The sequence below is a fragment of the Globicephala melas genome, chromosome 8 (assembly GCF_963455315.2).
Source record: "Globicephala melas chromosome 8, mGloMel1.2, whole genome shotgun sequence".
NCBI lineage: Eukaryota > Metazoa > Chordata > Mammalia > Artiodactyla > Delphinidae > Globicephala > Globicephala melas.
The window spans coordinates 68,300,720-68,323,827 of NC_083321.1; the positions used below are offsets into that span (position 1 = coordinate 68,300,720).

General features: G+C 44.2%; 1 pseudogene; it reads right to left on the minus strand.

Annotated features, from left to right (window-relative positions):
* Positions 1–15,040: 15,040 nt before the first annotated feature.
* LOC115867492 (elongation factor 1-alpha-like) lies at positions 15,041–17,838 on the minus strand (annotated as a pseudogene).
* Positions 17,839–23,108: the final 5,270 nt, after the last annotated feature.

The following is a 23,108-nucleotide window of genomic DNA, read 5'->3' on the forward strand; positions in this document are numbered from 1 at the left end:
TGTTTCATAATTGTAATCACAGTATAGACATCATTTCATCTTCTGTTTTTTCACTCTGTTATATTTAAATATTTTTCTTGCTTCTACAAAGGCATCGTAATTAAGTGTTAATAATTTACCTTTGAGAGACGGGCGTGAGCCGCGGCTAAAAGCACGGACCCCAGGGACGGGCGGGAGACGCTAAGGCTGCTGCTGCCGCCACCAAGGGGCCTGTGTGCGAGCACAGGTCACTATCCACACCACTCTTCCGCGGAGCCTGCGCAGCCCGCCACTGCCAGGTTCCCGGGATCCAGGGACAACTTCCCCGGGAGAACGCACGGCGGGCGCCGTGCAACGTCACGCCGGCCTCTGCCGCCGCAGGCCCGCCCCGCACGCAGTGCCCCTCCCTCCCCCCCGGCCTGAGTGAGCCAGAGCCCCGGAATCAGCGGCTCCTTTAACTCCGTCCTGTCTGAGTGAAGAACAGACGGCCTCCGGCGACCTACACGCAGAGGCGGGGCCAAATCCAAAGCTGAGCCCCAGGAGCTGTGAGAACAAAGAAGAGAAAGGGAAATCTCTCCCAGCAGCCTCAGAAGCAGCGGATTAAAGCTCCACAATCAACTTGATGTACCTCCATCTGTGGAATACCTGAATAGACAAGGAATCATCCCAAATTGAGGAGGTGGGCTTTGAGAGCAAGATCTATGATTTTTTTCCCCTTTTCCTCTTTTTGTGAATGTGTATGTGTATGCTTCTGTGTGAGATCTTGTCTGTATAGTTTTGCTCCACCATTTGTCCTAGGGTTCTATCCGTCCATGGTTTTTTTTAAAAATTTTTTTCTTAATAATTAATTTTAATTTTAATAACTTTATTATACTTTTCTTTCTTTCTCTTTCTTTCTTTCTTTCTTTCTTTCTTTCCTTTCTTTCTTTCTTTCTTTCTTTCCTTCCTTCCCAACTTTAGACAACGAATCATCCCAAATTGAGGAGGTGGTCTCTGAGAGCAAGATTTATGATTTTTTTCCCCTTTACCTCTTTTTGTGAGTGTGTATGTGTATGCTTCTGTGTAAGATTTTGTCTGTATAGCTTTGCTTCCAACATTTGTCCTAAGGTTCTATCCGTCCCTTTTTTTTTTCCAAAATAATTAATTTTTAATTCAATAACTTTATTATACTTAATTTTATTTTACTGTATCTTCTTTCTTTCTGTCTTTTTTCCTTCCTTCCTTCCTCCCTCCCTCCCTCCCTCCTTTCTTTCCTTCATGCCTTCTTTCCTTCTTTGCTTCTTTCTTCCTTCCTTCCTTCCTTCCCTCCTTTCTTTCTTTCTTTCTTTCTTTCTTCATACTTCTACTGATTCTCTCTACTTTTCCTCCCTTTTATTCTGAGCCGTGTGGATGAAAGGCTCTTGGTGCTCCAGCCAGGAGTCAGGGCTCTGCCTCTGAGGTGGGAGAGGCAACTTCAGGACACTGGTCAACAAGAGGCCTCCCAGCTCCACATAATATCAAACGGCAAAAATCTCCCAGAGACCTCCATCTTAACACCAGCACCCAGCTTCACTCAACGACCAGCAAGCTACAGTGCTGGACAACCTATGCCAAACAACTAGCAAAACAGGAACACAACCCCACCCATTAGCAGAGAGGCTGCCTAAAATCATAATAAGGCCACAGACACCCCAAAACACACCGCCAGATGTGAACCTGCCCACTAGAGAGACAAGATCCAGCCTCATCCACCACAACACAGGCACTAGTCCCCTCCACCAGGAAGCCTACACAACCCACTGAACCAACCTTAGCCACTGGAGACAGACATCAAAAACAACGGGAACTACAAACCTGCAGCCTGCAAAAAGGAGACCTCAAACACAGTAAGATAAGCAAAATGAGAAGACAGAAAAACACACAGCAGATAAAGGAGCAAGATAAAAATGCACCAGACCTAACAAATGAAGAGGAACTAGGCAGTCTACCTGAAAAAGAATTCAGAATAATGATAGTAAGGATGATCCAAAATCATGGAAATAGAATGGACAAAATGCAAGAAACAGTTAACAAGGACCTAGAAGAACTAAAGATGAAACAAGCAACGATGAACAACACAATAAATGATATTAAAAGTACTCTAGATGGGATCAATAGCAGAATAACTGAGGCAGAAGAACAGATAAGTGACCTGGAAGATGAAATAGTGGAAATAACTAATGCAGAGCAGAATAAAAAAAAAAGAATGAAAAGAACTGAGGACAGTCTCAGAGACCTCTGGGACAACATTAAACACACCAACATTCGAATTATAGGGATTCCAGAAGAAGAAGAGAAAAAGAAAGGGACTGAGAAAATATTTGAAGAGATTATAGTTGAAAACTTCCCTAATATGGGAAAGGAAATAGTTAATCAAGTCCAGGAAGCACAGAGAGTCCCATACAGGATAAGTCCAAGGAGAAATACGCCAAGACACATATTAATCAAGCTGTCAAAAATTAAATACAAAGAAAGCATATTAAAAGCAGCAAGGGAAAAACAACAAATAACACACAAGGGAATCCCCATAAGGTTAACAGCTGATCTCTCAGCAGAAACCCTACAAGCCAGAAGGGAGTGGCAGGGCATACTGAAAGTGATGAAGGAGAAAAACCTGCAACCAAGACTACTCTAACCAGCAAGAATCTCATTCAGATTTGATGGAGAAATTAAAACCTTTACAGACAAGCAAAAGCTGAGAGAGTTCAGCACCACCAAACCAGCTCTACAACAAATGCTAAAAGAACTTCTCTAGACAAGAAACACAAGAGAAGGAAAAGACCTATAATAACGAACCCCAAACAATTTAGAAAATGGGAATAGGAACATACATATCGATAATTACCTTAAATGTAAATGGACTAAATGCTCCCTCCAAAAGACACAGATTGGCTGAATGGATACAAAAACAAGACCCTTATATATGCTGCCTACAAGAGACCCACTTCAGACCTAGAGACACATACAGACTGAAAGTAAGGGGATGGAAAAAGATATTCCATGCAAATGGAAACCAAAAGAAAGCTGGAGTAGCAATTCTCATATCAGACAAAAATAGACTTTAAAATAAGGACTATTAGAAGAGACAAAGAAGGACATTACATAATGATTAAGGGATCAATCCAAGAAGAAGATATAACAATTGTAAATATTTATGCACCCAACATATGAGCACCTCAATACATAAGGCAAATACTAACAGCCATAAAAGGGGAAATTGACAGTAACACATTCATAGTAGGGGACTTTAACACCCCACTTTCACCCATGGACATATCATCCAAAATGAAAATAAAAAAGGAAACACAAGCTTTAAATGATACATTAAAAAAGATGGACTTAATTGACATTTATACAACACTTCATCCAAAAACAACAGAATACACATTTTCCTCAAGTGCTCATGGAACATTCTCCAGGATAGATCATATCTTGGGTCACAAATCAAGCCTTGGTAAATTTAAGAAAATTGAAATTGTATCAAGTATCTTTTCCGACCACAACGCCATAAGACTAGATATCAATTACAGGAAAAGATCTGTAAAAAATACAAACACATGGAGGCTAAACAATACACTACTTAATAATGAAGAGATCACTGAAGAAATCAAAGAGGAAATAAAAAAATACCTAGAAACAAATGACAATGGAGACACAACGACCCAAAACCTATGGGATGCAGCAAAAGCCATTCTAAGGGGGAAGTTTATAGCAATACAAGCCCACCTTAAGAAGCAGGAAACATCTTGAATAAACAACCTAACCTTGCACCTCAAGCAGTCAGAGAAAGAAGAACAAAAAAACCCCAAAGCTAGCAGAAGGAAAGAAATCATAAAAATCAGATCAGAAATAAATGAAAAAGAAATGAAGGAAACAATAGCAAAGATCAATAAAACTAAAAGCTGGTTCTTTGAGAAGATAAACAAAACAGATAAACCACTAGCCAGACTCATCAAGGAAAAAAGGGAGAAGACTCAAATCAATAGAATTAGAAATGAAAAAGGAGAAGTAACAACTGACACTGCAGAAATACAAAAGATCATAAGAGATTACTACAAGCAACTCTATGCCAATAAAATGGACAATCTGGAAGAAATGGACAAATTCTTAGAAATGCACAACCTGCCAAGACTGAATCAGGAAGAAATAGAAAATATGAACAGACCAATCACAAGCACTGAAATTGAAACTGTGATTAAAAATCTTCCAACAAACAAAAGCCCAGGACCAGATGGCTTCACAGGCGAATTCTATCAAACATTTAGAGAAGAGCTAACACCTATCCTTCTCAAACTCTTCCAAAATATAGCAGAGGGAGGAACATTCCCAAATTCCTTCTACGAGGCCACCATCACCTTGATACCAAAACCAGACAAGGATGTCACAAAGAAAGAAAACTACAGGCCAATATCACTGATGAACATAGATGCAAAAATCCTCAACAAAATACTAGCAAACAGAATCCAACAGCACATTAAAAGGATCACACACCATGATCAAGTGGGGTTTATTCCAGGAATGCAAGGATTCTTCAATGTATGCAAATCTATCAATGTGATAAACCATATTAACAAATTGAAGGAGAAAAACCATATGATCATCTCAATAGATGCAGAGAAAGCTTTTGACAAAATTCAACAGCAATTTATGATAAAAACCCTGCAGAAAGTAGGCATAGAGGGAACTTTCCTCAACATAATAAAGGCCATATATGACAAGCCTACAGCCAACATCATCCTCAATGGTGAAAAACTGAAAGCATTTCCACTAAGATCAGGAACAAGACAAGGTTGCCCACTCTCACCCTCTTATTCAACATAGTTTTGGAAGTTTTAGCCACAGCAATCAGAGAAGAAAAGGAAATAAAAGGAATCCAAATCGGAAAAGAAGAAGTAAAGCTGTCACTGTTTGCAGATGACATGATACTATACATAGAGAATCCTAAAGATGCTGCCAGAAAACTACTAGAGGTAATCAATGAATTTGGTAAAGTAGCAGGATACAAAATTAATGCACAGAAATCTCTGACATTCCTATACACTAATGATGAAAAATCTGAAAGTGAAATCAAGAAAACACTCCCATTTACCATTGCAACAAAAAGAATAAAATATCTAGGAATAAACCTACCTAAGGAAACAAAAGACCTGTATACAGAAAATTATAAGACATTGGTGAAAGAAATTAAAGATGATACAAATAGATGGAGAGATATACCGTGTTCTTGGATTGGAAGAATCAACATTGTGAAAATGACTCTACTACCCAAAGCAATCTATAGATTCAATGCAATCCCTATCAAACTACCACTGGCATTTTTTACAGAACTAGAACAAAAAAAATTCGCAATTTGTATGGAAACACAAAAGACCCCGAATAGCCAAAGCAATCTTGTGAACGAAAAAAGGAGCTGGAGGAATCAGGCTCCCTGACTTCAGACTATACTACAAAGCTACAGTAATCAAGAGAGTATGGTATTGGCACAAAAACAGAAAGATAGATCAATGGAACAGGATAGAAAGCCCAGAGATAAACCCACACACATATGGTCACCTTATCTTTGATAAAGGTGACAGGAATGTACAGTGGAGAAAGGACAGCCTCTTCAATAAGTGGTGCTGGGAAAACTGGACAGATACATGTAAAAGTATGAGATTAGATCACTCCCTAACACCATACACAAAAATAAGCTCAAAATGGATTAAAGACCTAAATATAAGGCCAGAAACTATCAAACTCTTAGAGGAAAACATAGGTAGAACACTCTATGACATAAAGCACAGCAAGATCCTTTCTGACCCACCTCCTAGAGTAATGGAAATAAAAGCAAAAATAAACAAATGGGACCTAATGAAACTTCAAAGCTTTTGCACAGCAAAGGAAACCATAAACAAGACCAAAAGACAACCCTCAGAATGGGAGAAAATATTTGCAAATGAAGCAACTGACAAAGGATTAATCTCCAAAATTTACAAGCAGCTCATGCAGCTCAATAACAAAAAAACAAAAAACCCAATCCAAAAATGGGCAGAAGACCTAAATAGACATTTCTCCAAAGAAGATATACAGACTGCCAACAAACACATGAAAGAATGCTCAACATCATTAATCATTAGAGAAATGCAAATCAAAACTACAATGAGATATCATCTCACACCAGTCAGAATGGCCATCATCAAAAAATCTAGAAACAATAAATGCTGGAGAGGGTGTGGAGAAAAGGGAACACTCTTGCACTGCTGGTGGGAATGTGAATTGGTTCAGCCACTATGGAGAACAGTATGGAGGTTCCTTAAAAAACTACAAATAGAACTACCATATGACCCAGCAATCCCACTACTGGGCATATACCCTGAGAAAACCAAAATTCAAAAAGAGTCATGTACCAAAATGTTCATTGCAGCTCTATTTACAATAGCCCAGAGATGGAAACAACCTAAGTGCCCATCGTCGGATGAATGGATAAAGAAGATGTGGCACATATATACAATGGAATATTACTCAGCCATAAAAAGAAACGAAATGGAGCTATTTGTAATGAGGTGGATAGACCTAGAGTCTGTCATACAGAGTGAAGTAAGTCAGAAAGAAAGAGACAAATACCGTATGCTAACACATATATATGGAATTTAAGGGGAAAAAATGTCATGAAGAACCTAGGGGTAAGACAGGAATAAAGACACAGACCTACTGGAGAACGGACTTGAGGATATGGGGAGGGGGAAGGGTGAGCTGTGACAGGGCGAGAGAGAGTCATGGACATATACACACTAACAAACGTAAGGTAGATAGCTAGTGGGAAGCAGCCGCATGGCACAGGGATATCGGCTCGGTGCTTTGTGACAGCCTGGAGGGGTGGGATAGGGAGGGTGGGAGGGAGGGAGACGCAAGAGGGAAGAGATGTGGGAACATATGTATATGTATAACTGATTCACTTTGTTATAAAGCAGAAACTAACACACCATTGTAAAGCAATTATACCCCAATAAAGATGTTAAAAAAATAATAATAATTTACCTTCTTTATATTTGAGGGTCATGGATGAATTCATGGAAAATGAAGCTTCCAAGCTGGGAAAGCTGAGAGGAGGGGAGAATGAGAAGAATCTTGAATCTTCTGAGGCTGGTATCAGAAAGAAGGAGGCCCCCTTCTCTCTGGACATTCCAGGATCGTGAGCCTGTCTACTGGGTTGGGAGGGTCTTGTGTTTGAGGATGAACCCCCTTGGAGACATGGATGCTTCCATGAGGCCTTGGGAGACCTAGAGACCAAAGCCCAGGGCCCTGCTTGTCATGAGGAATCGGTATGGGTGCTTTCTAAAACTCCATGCCTTGTTTTCCAGAGGCAATCTCCACAAGGTCCTATGAAGACTTTCTTGAAGCTATTTTTGCAGGCCAAGCACACTGTTAGGTTTCACATTTATTTGGGGTGGCTGAAAATTATGGAGCTCTAAACAACCCCCAAGTCACTGTGTTGGTGTTCTCACTGATCACATGTTTAGCTCAAGGACTCCCTGGAGGATCCACCCCTCCCCTGGGAGAGTCATTAGTCCACTAAACCATATGCTCCTCGTATTAGTCAGGGTTATCCAGAAAAACAGAACCAACAGGATGCATAGAGAGAGAGATTTATTTTACGGAATTGGCTCATGGGATTGTGGTGATTTAGTGGGTCCAAAATCTGATAGGGTAGGCGAGCAGTGTGGAGACTCAGGGAAGAGTTATAGTTCAAGTCCAAAGGCAGTCTGCTGACAGAATTTCTTCTTGCTCCGGAGAGATCAGTCTTTGCTCTGTGAAGGCCTTCAACTGATTAGGTGAGACCCACCCATATAATGGAGGATAATCTGCTTGACTTGAAGTCCACTGATTTAAATGTTAATCTCATCCAAAAAAGCACCTTCAGAGAATACTGTTTGACCAAAATAGTGTTTAACCAAACACTATAAATAATGTTTGACCAAATATCTGGGCACCATAGACCAGCCAAATTGACACATAATGTTAACTTCCTCCAGGGCTGAAAGCCATGTCCTCTTAGTCATCTCTGAATTCTTCATATGTTTTTATTTTAACTATAAAAGTTATCTACACACATTTAAAATCAGAAGACAAATAGAGAAGAAAGCTAAAATCTTTCCTATCTTCAACTCACTCCCCAAAGGCACCCCCATATAATAATTTGATTCGTATTCTCTGGCTTTTTAAAATAATGAAATGTAAATGTGTGAAATTTGTTTTACAAATATGGGACCCAATGGTACACACTGATCTGAAACATGCCCTTTTCACTTTGTGGAAGTCCCTGGACATCTTCCTATAATCAGTACATTCTTTCAGCAGCTGCATAATATCCTGCTGCAAGGATGCACCCTAATTTATTTAACAGTTCCCTTGTCGATGGATATTTTTGTTTCCAGTTTGGGACATTGAACACATTTTAGCAATCCTGTGCAAGAATATTGTACAATAAAGAGCTAATAGCAAAATTATAAGATCAAAGATATACTCATTTTAAATATTGCTAGACCTTCCTTATCAAATTAACAGGTGCTTAAGGAGTGTTTGTTGAGTTGATCTGAAAAGACACAGAGTTCTGAAGCAAATCCAGCCTGGAAGGAAAGGAGAGAGAAAAGGAAAGGGAAGGAAAGAGGGAGATTAGGAAAAAGGTGGACAGTGTTCGGCAGCCAATCAGCATTTGGCTTTACCCATGCTGTAGACAGTACTTTGTATCCATGAGGTTGTGCAAAATGACTCCCATGAGGTAAGCTCTAAGAAGGCAGGGCTTCGTTTTGTCATTGATGCAACCCAAGCTGTTCAAACAGAGCCTCATTGGGCTTCCCTGATGACGCAGTGGTTGAGAGTCCGCCTGCCGATGCAGGGTACACGGATTCGTGCCCCGGTCCGGGAAGATCCTACGTGCCGCGGAGCGGCTGGGCCCGTGAGCCATGGCCGCTGAGCCTGCGCGTCCGGAGCTTGTGCTTCGCAACGGGAGAGGCCACAACAGTGAGAGGCCCGTGTACCGCAAAAATAAACCCAAAATACAAAGCAGAGCCTGTTTAAAAAGAAGAGGCTAGTTAGAGAAATACTTGTTGAATAAATAATACAAAGAAAACCAAGACCCATGGAGGTTAAGTTAAATAAGAAAAGATATGTAGTAGTGTGTATCTGTTAATCCCAAACTCCTAATTTATCCCTTCCCTTCCCCCCTTGGTAACCATAAGTTTGTTTTCTACATCTGTGAGTCTGTTTTGTAAATAAGTTCATTTGTATTTTTTTTTAGATTCCACATATAAGTGATGTCATATAATATTTATCTTTCTCTGTCTTATTTCAATTAGTATGATAATCTCTAGGTCCATCCATGTTGCTGCAAATGACATTATTTCATCCTTTTATATGGCTGAGTAATATTCCAGTGTGTGTGTGTGTGTGTGTGTGTGTGTGTGTGTGTGTGTGTGTGTGTATCTCACATCTTTATCCATTCATCTGTTGATGGACACTTAGGTAGCTTCCACGTCTTGGCTGTTGTAAATAGTGCTACTATAGATAAAAAACAAGGACCTACTGTATAGCACAGAAAACTCTATTCAACATCTTATAATAACATATAATGTAAAAGAATCTAAAAAATATATATACATGTATGTGTGTGTATGTATATATAAGTGAATCACTTTGCTGTACACCAGAAGCTAACACAACATTGTAAATCAACTATACCTCAATATAAATAAATAAATAAAAAGATATGAAAAGCATATTGCATGTTGTATGCACTCAGTGCATGGTAGCTGCCTTTATAAGAGCAGATACTAAATTGGGTTGTCAGTAAGTATTGAAACAGTGAGTACACCCCAGTTTGCTGCCTGCTAAGCAAGTGACTTCCCACTGCCCCCCATGGGGTGTCCTTGGCTGAGGGAAATCATCTAGAAAAAGTGGAATTCAGCTTCTATACTTGGATTGAAATTCCAGGACAAGGTAGAGTAACTGAGAGCGGCACATTTTGGAGTAAGCAAAGCAGGGGGGCCTGAAAGACTTGAGCGTGGCCTCTGGTTCCATTTTTCACTTAGGCTCGGGTTGCCAGCTCTATGGGGCATAGAAGGAGGGAATACAAATGTTTTCTTCTGTAGAATTTCCTCTTACAATAAACAGACCAGTTTTAATCATGGTGTTAAAAGAGAGTGGCACAAACGCTGTGTCGGTTCTGCCACACACCCTGTAGCTGTGGCAATTACACCATTTTGGATAATTGTCTTGTAATTGCAGCTGTGATTTAAAACCTAATGTTATCCTCCAATTGTTCTGATGTCTTTTCATGAATAATGTAATCGTCCCATGAGCCCTCCCCCAGTTTCTCATTTAGATTGGCCCTGTGTTTGAGTTATGAACCATTGTCTTACACGCCATTGTCTCATAAAAGAAATGTGCCAAAGACAATACAGGGAATAATTAGGGCTTGGCTAATTACGGGAATGTGAATGAGTAAGGTATGAAGCTTTTCTCTGGAAATATTTCCAACTTCAAGTTGACCTATAAGTAAAGAGGAGGGGGGCAGATTTCTCTTTGAGGGTCTTCGTCTACTGCTATCTGTGAATGCTGGACATGTTTGTTCTGTCTGATGTGGTGGGATTTTTCTTTTCAGAGCAGAAGGAAAACAGATTTTCCATAGGGTGGCTTTTCTCAGTTGTGTTACGTTGTCATCATTAAGTGCAAACCACTCTGTAAACATGAGCTGGTGCATCTCCCTACATGGCCAAAATACCAATTGTTTATAGGAATGGGCAATGGCGGCTTGGATTTGTGTTTCTGGAATCTGGGACTTGGTTTAGTATAACAAGAAGAAATCCATTGTATTCAGACAAATGACAAGAGAGTCATTTTAGAATTCCAATTTAGCTTCTACCCTGGGAAGGGACTATCCCAGTCTGGTAGATTTGCTCCTTTATTTCCATGCCAATGACATGGATGCCCTCACTAGTAGACCCTCTCAGTCCTGACGAAAGTGGGCAGAGGGGTACCCTGACCACCTAGCAGGTGAGGGGAGTGTCAAATCAGATCTAGTCACCGTGTTCTCTTTGCATTAGAGCCCAAGACAGGTTTCCGAGGCAGCTCAAAGCTTACACTTCTCATGCAGAGAAACACTATTCACCTGAGCTTGGCTTCTCACTGCCTTCACCACCAAGTCCAGACGCCCCAGCTTGACATCACAGCCCTTCAAAGACCTGCCCATTCTTGACATTTCCAATCCGCAGGCCCCCCATCCTGACCTCCGGGCTTCGGCTCCCTCCGGGCCTTTGTACGTGTATTTTTTTAAGAGGTCAACATTTCCAGTAAGTTTTCTCTGATTCCTCAAGCTTTGTGGTTGCTCCTCCTGTGTTCTCCATAGCGTCCTGAAGTTAGCCCTGTCACAGCATTTCTGATATCATGTTATACTTTTCTATTCACTTGTCTGTCTCCCTTGCCAGGTGGTGGGATCTAAGTGAACAGGATGAAGTGTACAATCCAGTTCAACCCCATTTGCCATCAATGAACATCTGGTGAAAGAGGGGATGAATGAATGAAAGAATAAGTGACTTTGTGTCTTCCTGGCCTCACTCAGGTGGAGGAAGCAGGGCATCTGCAGTGAGTCTTCAGGATTGGGGGCTGTCAGCTGCAGCCTGGTGTGCTGAGTGGCTGGGACCCGGTGAGAGCTGTGTGTCAGCGCAGAACGAGCTCCCTTCGTGAAAGCACAGACCACCCCAAGGAGTGAGTTGGGAGCTGCAGAGCCTCCTTATTTGGCCTGAGGAGACGGGCTTACAGATGACCTGACAGGAAGCTTTTTAGAGCCCTGGAGTCTGACACAGGCACAGACTGAAATTTCAGAGCCAGGGTGCTTCCTTTTGGGTCTGAGGCTTTTGGGTGATCCAGTGACAGCAGGGAAGCTCCCCCAGCATCCATCCATGATTGGAAGGGAAGCAGCTGCCCAGAAAGTGAGTCAAGCCTCCTGGGAAGTGAGAGAGGAGGCTGGGTTGGGGCAACATGACCTCTCAGGAAAGAGTGGGCCCAAGGTGGCGTGTTGTGACAGGGTAGGGTAGTTTTATTCTGTACGGTAGGGGTGGTTGTTTAATATTTGAAGTTCCCTAAGTGGGACAACAGACTCTAGAGATGGTTATTTAGCATTTGAAAGAGTAATCAGAAGCCCCTCTGACCTCAGAGGTGTAGGGGACAGCATAATCACACGTCTCAACCGTATCTATCTCCAATCAGCACCAGAGGGTGTGTTGTTTGTTGTCATGGGTTTTAGTAAAGAGTGTTCACTGGTGAAGGGAACAGAGTTGACACGTGGGTTGACTAGAACTATTGTATGGGCATCTTCCTGGATGAACAGGTGAACCCAGGGGACTTGACCCTTTGAAGTGGCAGCCGGAACCTAAGGATTCTATCCTGTGTTGAGTCATTTTCAGGGAGTTCTGTCCCCCACTAGAAGGCCAGCTGGAACCTCCTGCTGGGATGTCATCCACCTGCATACCAGGTGCTCATCAGAGACTGAAAGGTCTCCGGTGGCTCAGAGACTTCATCAGACTCTACAACAGACATGTGATTGTTTTATGCCTGCTAATAGAAGCATACGTGAAGGAATTGTCTGAGACTTGGTTCACTGTACTAACTGGCCTCAGGGGTGGGCGTGATATCTAACAAGTAGAGGCCTCCAATACCTGCCCACCAAGAACCTAATCACTGTGAACGAACGGGGTGCCTTAGGTCCATTTGCAACATCATGTTAAGGACTAAAGGAGGGGGCCTGGGCCAGCACACACGACTTCTCAGGTAAAATGCCGGAGCTCTCGCTACAAGCCTGAACGGCCATAGCCACAGTTTGGTGCCAAACTCTGGTGGCTCTTTGCTGTGCTGCCCAGATAGGCTCTTGGAGTTTCTAATCAGATGAGATTCGCTCACTTACCAGCCGTGGAATTACTCCCACCCAGTGTGGAATTACTCAGTAGAGAATATGGTACTTAGAGGATTAACCATGACACTTTTTAACGTTCTTTTCAAATTGAATTTAAGGAATCTTTAAGAAACGAGGTCAAGACCCTGAGTGTTCTTGAAAATTGAGTAAATTGGCACTCAAACATTCACTTATTTCAACAGAAGTAGGTTGACGTTCACTCACGAATCAACAAACGTTTTTCAAGTATATATTAAGGACACATCTAAGTTGGAAGTTTAGTTCCTCAATCATTTTAAGCAAAGCTGTGGTTATGATTTTGAGAATTTTAAATAAAGTGTTCTGAGGACAAAAAGGACGAGCCATTTTCCGCAGACCCCAGGAGGCATGAGGAATCCAACAGGTGAGCAATTTGCACTCTATCCCAGCCACAGCTCCTGCACTGGCCTGGGTCTGGGTAGCCTTTGACATTGACAGGCTTGAGGTGCTCCAAAGCTGGTCCAGATTCCATTAGGCAGAGTCATGCTGACAGCAGCTGGAATTTGACAGGCTTCAAGGCACTGGAGACAGGTGAGCTTTTTTGATACCTGGCACAGGGACAGCTCTGATGTGTCATCCCACTATTATTTCTAGGTTTGTGCTGGGTGTGGGGTTTCCCTGGGGATTTGCACATGAAAGGAAGCCAACTTGACAGGCAGGAACAGGTAATGTTATTGATCAGTGAAAAAAAAATAGATCACTGCGCACTTGGTCTAAATCTTGCACATCAAAGTCCCAAAGTGATTGGGAATATCACTTCCTGCCCATTCCCAACATGGCTACAGAAAGGACTCCAACAGCCCTCTTAGGTCTTGATACTTTTTAATAGCATTCTCAATGTTTTAAGATGAATGACTTTTCCAATAGAGAACTGATTGCAATTATCATGCAGCTGATTAACTTACTTCCAGGAAGGCTGGGTGTATGTGCATGTCCTAGCACCTCCTAGCAGATGCTTCTGGGCAAGGGATCAAACTTCCAAGTTTTAATTACGCCCCTGATTATCTCAGCCTGGACCTCTCCCCTCTCCAGAACAGCATCTCTTTTAGTTAGCGATCCACCCCCACCTCTCATCATAGAAGCTCCATCCTTCTAATTCCTCAGGCCAAGGACGTAAATGTCACCTTTAACCCCCTTTCCTTATATCTCACATCCAATTTTTAGATATTTGTCAGTTTCTAAATATAGTCAGCACTTCTCAGTGCTTATCTCCATCATGACTATCCTCCCGGTCCAAGTTGCCATCTTGCTTGGGTGACTGGAAATCTTCACTGCCTTGCATCTTTCATGGTCCACTTTCCACCTCTACCGTTCTCACCGCTCCCTTGCTTTATGCATTTATCACCACCTGGTATTTACTTGTCTCTACACACTAAGTAAGTCTAAGGGGTCACACTAACATCTGGCACAAATTCTGCCAATATTTGTTGGATGGATGGATACACCACAGGCAGACCTCGGGGGCCTGATTCCCAGTATATGATGAATGAGCATGTAATTTAGCTTATTAAGTGCCATGAGGCGATACTCTGCTGCATCTGAAAAATGGAAAACAGAAATTAGGGAACAAAAGGTTACAGAGCTCCATTCATTCCTCACCCTCGAGGCATCGTAACCTAACCTAAGTGAACACGGTGGGCAGCAGGTTGAACCCAAACATCCATATATAGTACCTCCCTTCTGCCTAAGAGAAATTCGCATTGACTCTTTCAGGAGTCTGAATGCTACAGCACTTAGCATCAGGAATCGAGGACATGGTAGTGTTGGACTAACCTATTGGCACTGAGATCCCACCCTATGCCATCATGACTATACTTTACCACATCCCCAAACAATTCTTCCTTATGGGAAACAGGAGGATAGGATAGAGCCCTGGGTAGGAGAAGGCTGTTAAGACCTGAATGGTGTGTTCACCAACCAGAGCATAAAACTGCTTTGAAGCTTATGAGCCTTAAGTTAGTTGATCATCTACCCAGAGGTTCCTCATTGACCTCATGCTTTCTTCCTTGGAAGAAACCGTGACAGCTAGTCTAAATTTTATTATTAATTTTATTCAGTCAATACACAGAAGTATCTAATCTACATAGTGGAGGTTGCTGAGGAAACTGAATTGCAGGGAGAAGAAGGACACGCTTCATTTCTTGCTGGCTTCACTGCTGACTTAGTGACCTGGCCACAGATGCTGTCTTCTCCATGGCCTTGATGACGCCAGTGGCCAACGCTTGCCTCATGTCATGCACAGCAAAACAGCCTGGAGGAGGAAGCAAGGAAGAAGAAAGAGTGAAATTTCTAGAAAGAGGCATAGAAGGAAAGGCTCCTTGGCCTCCAGCAGAGGTGCTTCCCTTCCCAGGACTCAGCAGCCATCAGTCCCTGGCTCACCTAGAGGTGGGTACTCAGAGAAGGTCTCCACACACATGGCCTCGCTGGGGACCATCTGCATTATGGCTGCGTCAGGGCCTTCGGGTTGTCCTCCAGCTTCTTGCCTGAGCGCCGGTCAATCTTTTCCCTCAGTTCAGCAAGCTTGCAGGAGACGTGGGCCATGTGGCAGTCCAGCACTGGCATGGATCTGTCCCGGGTGATTCAAGACTATACCCTGGTGGGGAAGGAGGATGGAATTAGAGGAGATCGGATGGCACCTGTGATCTGGGGCCAACTCTCGGCCAACCTGTGCCTTCTGTAGAAGTTGGGGCTAATTTCTAAGAAGCATTTCCACCACCACCAAGCACCAAGGCCCGTGGCCTCCCAGGCAGCTTACCTGCGCCACAAAGCTGCCGGCCTCCGTGGGAGGCAGGGGGGGTCGTTCTTGCTGTCTCCGGCCACATTGCCACAACGGATGTCCTTCACAGACACGTTCTTCACGTTGAAGCCCACATGGTCACCAGGCAGGGACTCGGGCAGGGCCTCGTGGTGCATCTCCACAGACTTGACCTCAGTGCTGACGCTGCAAGGGGCAAATGTGACCACCATGCCAGGTTTCAGGAGGCCGGTCTTCACACGGCCCAAGGGCACAGTGTCGATGCTTGTGCAATGGGAAGAAGGGCAGTCAGAAAGATTCTAGACCCACCCAGTGAGAACTGGCTTCTGGGGGAGTCCCTTGTCCTGGGGCGCAAGGACCAAGGCCACCTACAGGACTAGTAGGAAGCACCAGGACCCAGGACTGGCTTAGTTATGCTACGTATCTATCAGATACACTGGAAACGCTGGGGGCTTTGGCACGTCATCCTACCTTAAAAGTCAGGATCTGAACCCTGGCAAGTCAGACACCAGACCTCATTCTCAGCTCCTTCATTCCTCAAGAAGCCCTGTCGCCTCGCCTCCAACCTTGTACACGTCTTGCAGAAGCAGCCTCAGGGGCTTGTTGACAGGGCTAGTGGGCAGGAGGATGGAGTCCAGAGCTTCCAGCAGAGTCACCCCAGTGGTGCTTTGCTCAACCTTCCAGCCCTTGAACCGGGGCATCTGCGGGAGGATGCAGAACGCAGTGGAGGTGAGCCTGGGTCATGGCTCCCGGTGCGCCCACCCCAGTAACAGGACCGGGACCAGGACCAAGACCCGCGACACGCACCTGCAGACCTGGTCTGCACTCACGTTGCTGCTGGGCTCTAGCATGTTGTCGCTGTGCCAGCCCGAGATGGGCACGGAGGCCACGGACACAGGGTTGTAGCCAATCTTCTGATGTAGGCGCTCACTTCCTCCGTGATCTCCAGGAAGCACGCTGCGCTGTAGGCGGGCTCGGTCGAGTCCATCTTGTTGATGGCCACGATCAGCTGCTTCACGCCCAAGGTGAAGGCCAGAAGCGTGCGCTCGCGGGTCTGCCCGTTCTTGGAGATGCCCGCCTCGAACTCGCCCACGCCGCCGGCCACGATAAGCACTGCATAGTCGGCCTGCAGGACACAGACACCACGGGGTCAAGGGCTTAGTTAGGGGAGGGGGCGCGGCCGGGCAGGGAAGCCTGCTAGAGTTCCGGGCAGTCCCAGGCCCCTTGGGAAAACTCGGGGATGGGATGCTCCCCAGAAGTTGATAAGTTCGTGGGTCCCTTGGTTACTATTATGCACAGAGGTCCCACCTCCCAGTCAAACTCTCACTTAGTCCCATAAATGAGCTTGTAGTTCCTTCCTCCCCAAGTGATCTACTTGTCTGGCCATCAGAAAACCTGGTCCCTGCCCCAGCCTGAAAGGGGGCCCGTATCTGAGCCTCACAGAGTCTGTCCTCCTCTGGTTCTTTCAGAATTGATGATTGGCATGGATGAGGAAAACCTTCTGAGGCTTATGATACCCTCCTTCCCAGAGTCCCGGAAATAAAGCCTGAGTTTCCTCCCTTCCTCTGCGCCTGCCCCGCCCCCATCCGAAAGGGAAGGCCCTGGGAACAAGGGCTGCTTTACCTGGGAGGTGCCTGTGATCATGTTCATGGGGCATCGATGATGGTGATGTAGTACTTGCTGGTTTCAAACTTCCACAGGGAGATGCGGATGGTGGTGCCACGCTTTCTCTCTGCCTTCAGTTTGTCCAACACCCGGGCGTACTTGAAGGAGCCCTTACCCATCTGGGGAGGGGTGGGGAGTGAGTAGAGCACATCGATGGCCAGCAGACTGACCTATCCCAGGGAATTCAATGGCACCCTACAGCGCACCCTACTGTCCGCGCTCTGCCACCAGACCCACCCAGAAGTGGGACATCCCTCCTCCAATCCTCCCCGCCCCCACTGCTAGACATCAACACCGCACGTGGGTGCCTTACCTCGGCTGCCTCCTTCTCAGACTTCTCGATGGTCCTCTTGTCGATCCCCCCACACTCATAGATGAGATGCCCGGTGGTGGTGGACTTGCCAGAGTCCACGTGGCCGATGACAACGATATTGATACGGGTCATCTCTTTGCCCATGGCGGTGGGTTCCTTCCTTCAGTCACTGCTAGAGGGGAGCACGGGGCGGGTGAGGCCACAGCGTTCCAGGCCTGCCTCTTTCCTCTCCTCCCCTCCCCTCTGCTCCTGCCCAGCACCCCCCCCCACCACCACTTCACAGCCTAGCCTGGAGCCTGGGACATGGTAGCATCAACTGAAAAGTAAAAGACTTGCCAGGCTCACGCCCTGGCAGGGGTCAAAATCCCAGTTCCATAGCTGGTACTTCCAAGCAGTCCTGGCCCATCCATCCTTTCTCCTGTGTAGGCCTTCCTCCCGTCCTTCCAATCCCCCCATCCAACCCTCCCCCCAGCACACTTCCTGTACAAGAAACCCCAACACGCCATAGTTTGCAACTTCTCTCCTGCCCCATGCAAATCCCTACCTCCAGAGAAAAAGAAACAAAGTTAATCCAGCAAGAGTTGCAGCAGCTGTGCCTCCTGCTTTTATAAACCTAGCACTGGACCCTCCTCTGGTTCCACCCAAATCTGATACCAGAGCTGGAACTGGTTAAGTAATTCCTCTCCCTACCCCCAAGCCCAGTTGCACAGACTACTTCTTGGACTGATTGAATATAGGGGTGAAGAGAGGGTGGGTGAGAAGGTGTGTGGGTGGAGTGGGGGAAGGGAAGATTTTGGAAATAGGAAAACAATAGAAAGAAAGAGAAATAAATAATTTTGGCAGGAATGAATGCTGCATGGCGCCAGACTTTGCATGCGACTTTCCAAGACTAAGGTGCTGAGAGGTTGTGGCCATTCATTCATTCATTGAGCAGTTTATTGAGAAGTATAGTGCTCAACACTCTGCCAGAGGCTGAGGCTTCCGAATTAGGAAGCAGTCATGGCCTGACTTCGGGAAAGCTCTCAGGCTCCATGATGGACAGCAATCCCAGCTGGGGCTCCGTCAAGTCAGCAGTCTGGGATTGCTGAGGGAGAGCTTGTGGGGCTGCTTTCAGGCTGGCTGTGGTTCTTTGGAGTTTTCTTTGAGGCTGAGCATGTCCTCTTCCCTCCCGGGGAAAGTTCTCAGCAGGGCTCAATCACTCACACACAGTCAATGCTGACTTTCTCCAGCCCCTCTCCCCAGCGCAAGCTTGGACCCAGGATGGCAAGAGGCCAATACTCTAGACTTTCAGTGTTCCCCATCCCATTGAGGCCCACCTCCTTGAGCATTGCCCATTTCTCATTCTTAAATCATCATCCCCACATTTACCCCTAAAGAACCAAAAAGCTAGAATGTCAGAGAAGTGGGGTCCTCAGGAAACATCTGTCCCTTCCCTTCCCTCCCCCAATTTTATAGAAGAATCAAGGTCTAAGATATTCAAAGGATTATCCAAAGGTTCTGAAACTCCTTGGTCCCCCACTATTAACAACTTTCCCTCACCCGGTCACTTTTTGGAAGAGAAGAAGCAGAGCTACGGAGCCCACTGATTCATTCCACTAACACGTAAGAGGGACCACTGCTTAGCTCTGCCTTGGGAGCTGTGGATTCAATGTGAGTGATGCAGCCCCTGTCTTTGAGGGGTTCACACTTTAGTAAGGGAGACAGACCACAAAGAAACTATTTCCATGTAATGAGTGCGTCATGAGGGCTAAGAATGAGGCTCTTTTGGACAGTTCCCAAGTGTGTAGGGTGATGAGGACCACTTCACAGAGAAGTTTTAACAGGTCTTCAAGACCATGGCATCTCAAGGCCCATAGAGGAGGGAGGCGCTGGTCAGGTAGAATAATCAGTTGAACACAATTCTGTACTCAATTTGCCTGGAGGACAGGAAGTGGATGGGAGAAAACAATGGCTAAAGAGATGAAGGGGGAATATCATTATGCATTAATTCCTCAGAGTTTAGTTTTCCTAAACTGTAGTCTAATTATGTAATCCTCCTGCTTCAATCTCTTGATTACCCTTTATTACCCTCGGGGGAAAAATGACTCTGTTCCTTCAGTGATGAGAAGCTCCGAGAGACTGAGACTGTAGGCAGGGAGCCCCTTAGGAGGCCACCACAGGAGTCCTGGCAGTGGGGAATGGGGCCTCAGCCGAGGGGTGCAGCTGACGTGTATGCCACATAAATAGAGGGGGGGTCAGAAAAGGGGGGGACCCCGTGTCATCAAGATAAGGAACACACGACTTTGTCAACATCTTCTCCCTCATCCCAAAGTCGAGCTCAAGCCCCTGAAAGAGTACCCAGAGGACCCTGCAGTGAATTCTAAAGGGTCAGAGTCTAGACTCCTTCCTGACTCTGCAGCCCTTCCACCTGGTGCAGTTGAGCTGATCTCTCCCTGGTCTGGATCTGAAATTCCCTAGTCTTACAATGAGACTATAGTACCATCTCGTTTTGGCCTCTTTGAAATAGCACAAAGGCAAATTCAGAATGTAAGACAATTGCACTTCGGAATCATGTAGACCTGAGTCTAAATCCTGCCTCTTCTACTTCCCAGTTATGTGAATTTTCTATCTCCGAGCTTCCGTTGCCTCATCTGTAAAATGGGGATAATACTTACCTCCTGCTTCGCTTGAGGTTGAACTTGATCATCCTGCACAGTGCCTGGCACATGGCCAGTGATCCGTAACCAGTATCTACTATGTTCCTGTCTTCCTTTCCCTGTCTTATGCTGCCAGACTCCACTCACTGAGAGGTGAAGTGCTCACATACAGACCAAACAATTTGCCCAAGGTCACAGTACACATAAATGAAGAAACAGGAGGATACCCCTTAGTCTCGGGGTTTCCAGGCTTCTGCTGAGCCAGACTGTCTCCTCATTAAGAATTATTATTATTATACTTCTTCCATTTAAGCCATTTACATTACATCTCTGTGGCTTGGCTGACTCAGAACTGAAAGAATAATCAGAATGAAGAGGTTTTCTGACATTGGAATCAGCTGAAGGGTAAGTACTCCTGATAGAACGACTTTCCCAGCCTAGTGTAATTGGTTGCCGCTAGGGAAATATTCCCATTATTTACAAATTCGAAGGGTCCTGGCAATTCATTTTCATATTATTAGAAATAGTATTTACAATGTATAAACAGAAAGTCATCAGAGTTTCTGGACTGGGACAGTTAAGAATTAGAAGTGAATCTATAGTGACTGTAATGCAGGCTTCAGAGGAGTTGGGATGAAATAAAATCATTTAGAATGACAAGCAGAGTGCAATGAGAATTCACTGAGACAAACGTAGTTATAAGATCAAGATGTGCTTATTGGGCAACTGCATAAATACAAGAAGAGGTGACTTTGTAATGAAAAGTTACTCCAGAGAGGGTTGATTCATAAAAAACTAGACAATGTGACCAATATTGGCATATGAACTAAACACACCTATTAATTAATTTATCTACGTAACTATTAACCAAAGCCTCTTGGTCTTTAGAGTTAGTGAGCAGAGGTGTAGCTATGAGATCTCCTCAGTTTATTCAGGTTTCTAGAGACAGAACCCATCGCAGACATAGACTAAGTCTGCACAACAGTACCAATAAATTTTAGAAGAAACCCACAAAGTGAAACAAACTGGAGTTTGTCATGGGGGAACTTTAAAGGTAAAGGTTCAACACCTAATACTGATACAATAGCCAGGACATGGAAGCAACCTAAATGTCCATTGACAGAGGAATGGATAAAGAAGATGTGGTATATATATATACAATGGAATATTACTCAGCCATAAAAAAGAATGAAATAATGTCATTTTCAACAACATAGATGGACCTAGAGATTATCATTCTAAGTGAAGTAAGCCAGCCAAAAGACAAATATTATATGATATTGCTTATATGTGGAATCTAAAAAAAAAGATACAAATGATCTTGTTTACGAAACAGAAATAGACCCACAGATGTAGAAAACAAACTTATGGTTACTAAAGGGGAAAGGGGGGGGAATAAATTACAAGTTTGAGATTAACAGATACACACTACTATATATAAAATAAACAACAAGGACCTACTGTATAGCACAGGGAACTGAACTCAACATTTTGTAATAACCTAAAAGGGAAAAGAATCTGAAAAAGAATATGTATATTTCAGTTATATATATATATATATATATATATATATATATATATATCTGAATCACTGTGCTGTACACCTGAAACTTATATGTGGAATCTAAAATACAACACAAGTAAACTTATCTATGAAACAGAAACAGATGCACAGACATAGAGAACAGACTTGAGGGTTGCCAACGGGGAGAAGAGGTGGGGGAGGGATGAAGTGGGAGTTTGGGGTTAGCAGATGCAAACTATTATATATAGAATGGATAAAAAACAAGGTCCCACTATATAGCACAGGGAACAATATTCAATATCCTGTGATAAACTATAGTGGAAAAGACTATGAAAAAGAATGTAGATACATGTATAACTGAAATCGCTTTGCTGTACAGCAGAAGTTAATAAAACATTGTAAACAAATTGTATTATAATTTAAAAATTAATTAATTTTAAAAAAGAAATGTTTTGACTTAGTTCAGTCCAATTTCAAGTGTGTGCCTGAGAAGAAGGGAAAGCTGACTTTCCCAGGGTCTGACCACCTGAATAAGGAGATATCCAGTTTGCAGACCTGCAAAAATAGGAAATCAAATCTTAAGAAAGAAGGAGTTATTTCTTTGCACAAATACTTACAGAGCATCTTTCCCGTGGTGGTCTTGAAGCATGAGGCAGACTAGGATATCCGCTCTCCCTGACTCAACAGCGCGAGAGGGAAGCAAGACCAGGCTCATCCAGCCCACACTCCAGGAGCTGGAGTCCAAGCACCGGAGAAGACAAAGAACTGGATATTGGAGTGACTCTAACTTAGTGATTTTCTACTCCAACAACTCCTTACACAGAGACAAAGGGAGAGGGCCTTCAAGTTCCAGAACTTGACAACTTTAAGGGGAAAGGGCAGTGTGGGAAGATCTAGTCAAGCCCTATTAAAATGGAAAGCTTTTCCTATGAGCTCTCTTAGCATCAGTCATTCAACAAATATTTCCGGCGCATTTTGTGTTACTGCATCCCCACCCCAAAGCTGTTTTTGCCTAACCTCCATTTCACATATGGCTCAGAAAAGTAAAATGACTTGTCCAGACCACACAACCAGCATGTAGGCAGGAGTAGGGGTGGAATTTTAATCAAGACATGTTCCTTTCTAAAAACAACATACTTACCGCAGTCAGGACATGCTACCTCCTGGAAGTCCCCTAGGCATCATTCTAGTGCAGCATCTCATCCTAGATGTAAAAACTGAGTCTCAGGCAAGTCCTGTTCAATCTGATTTGA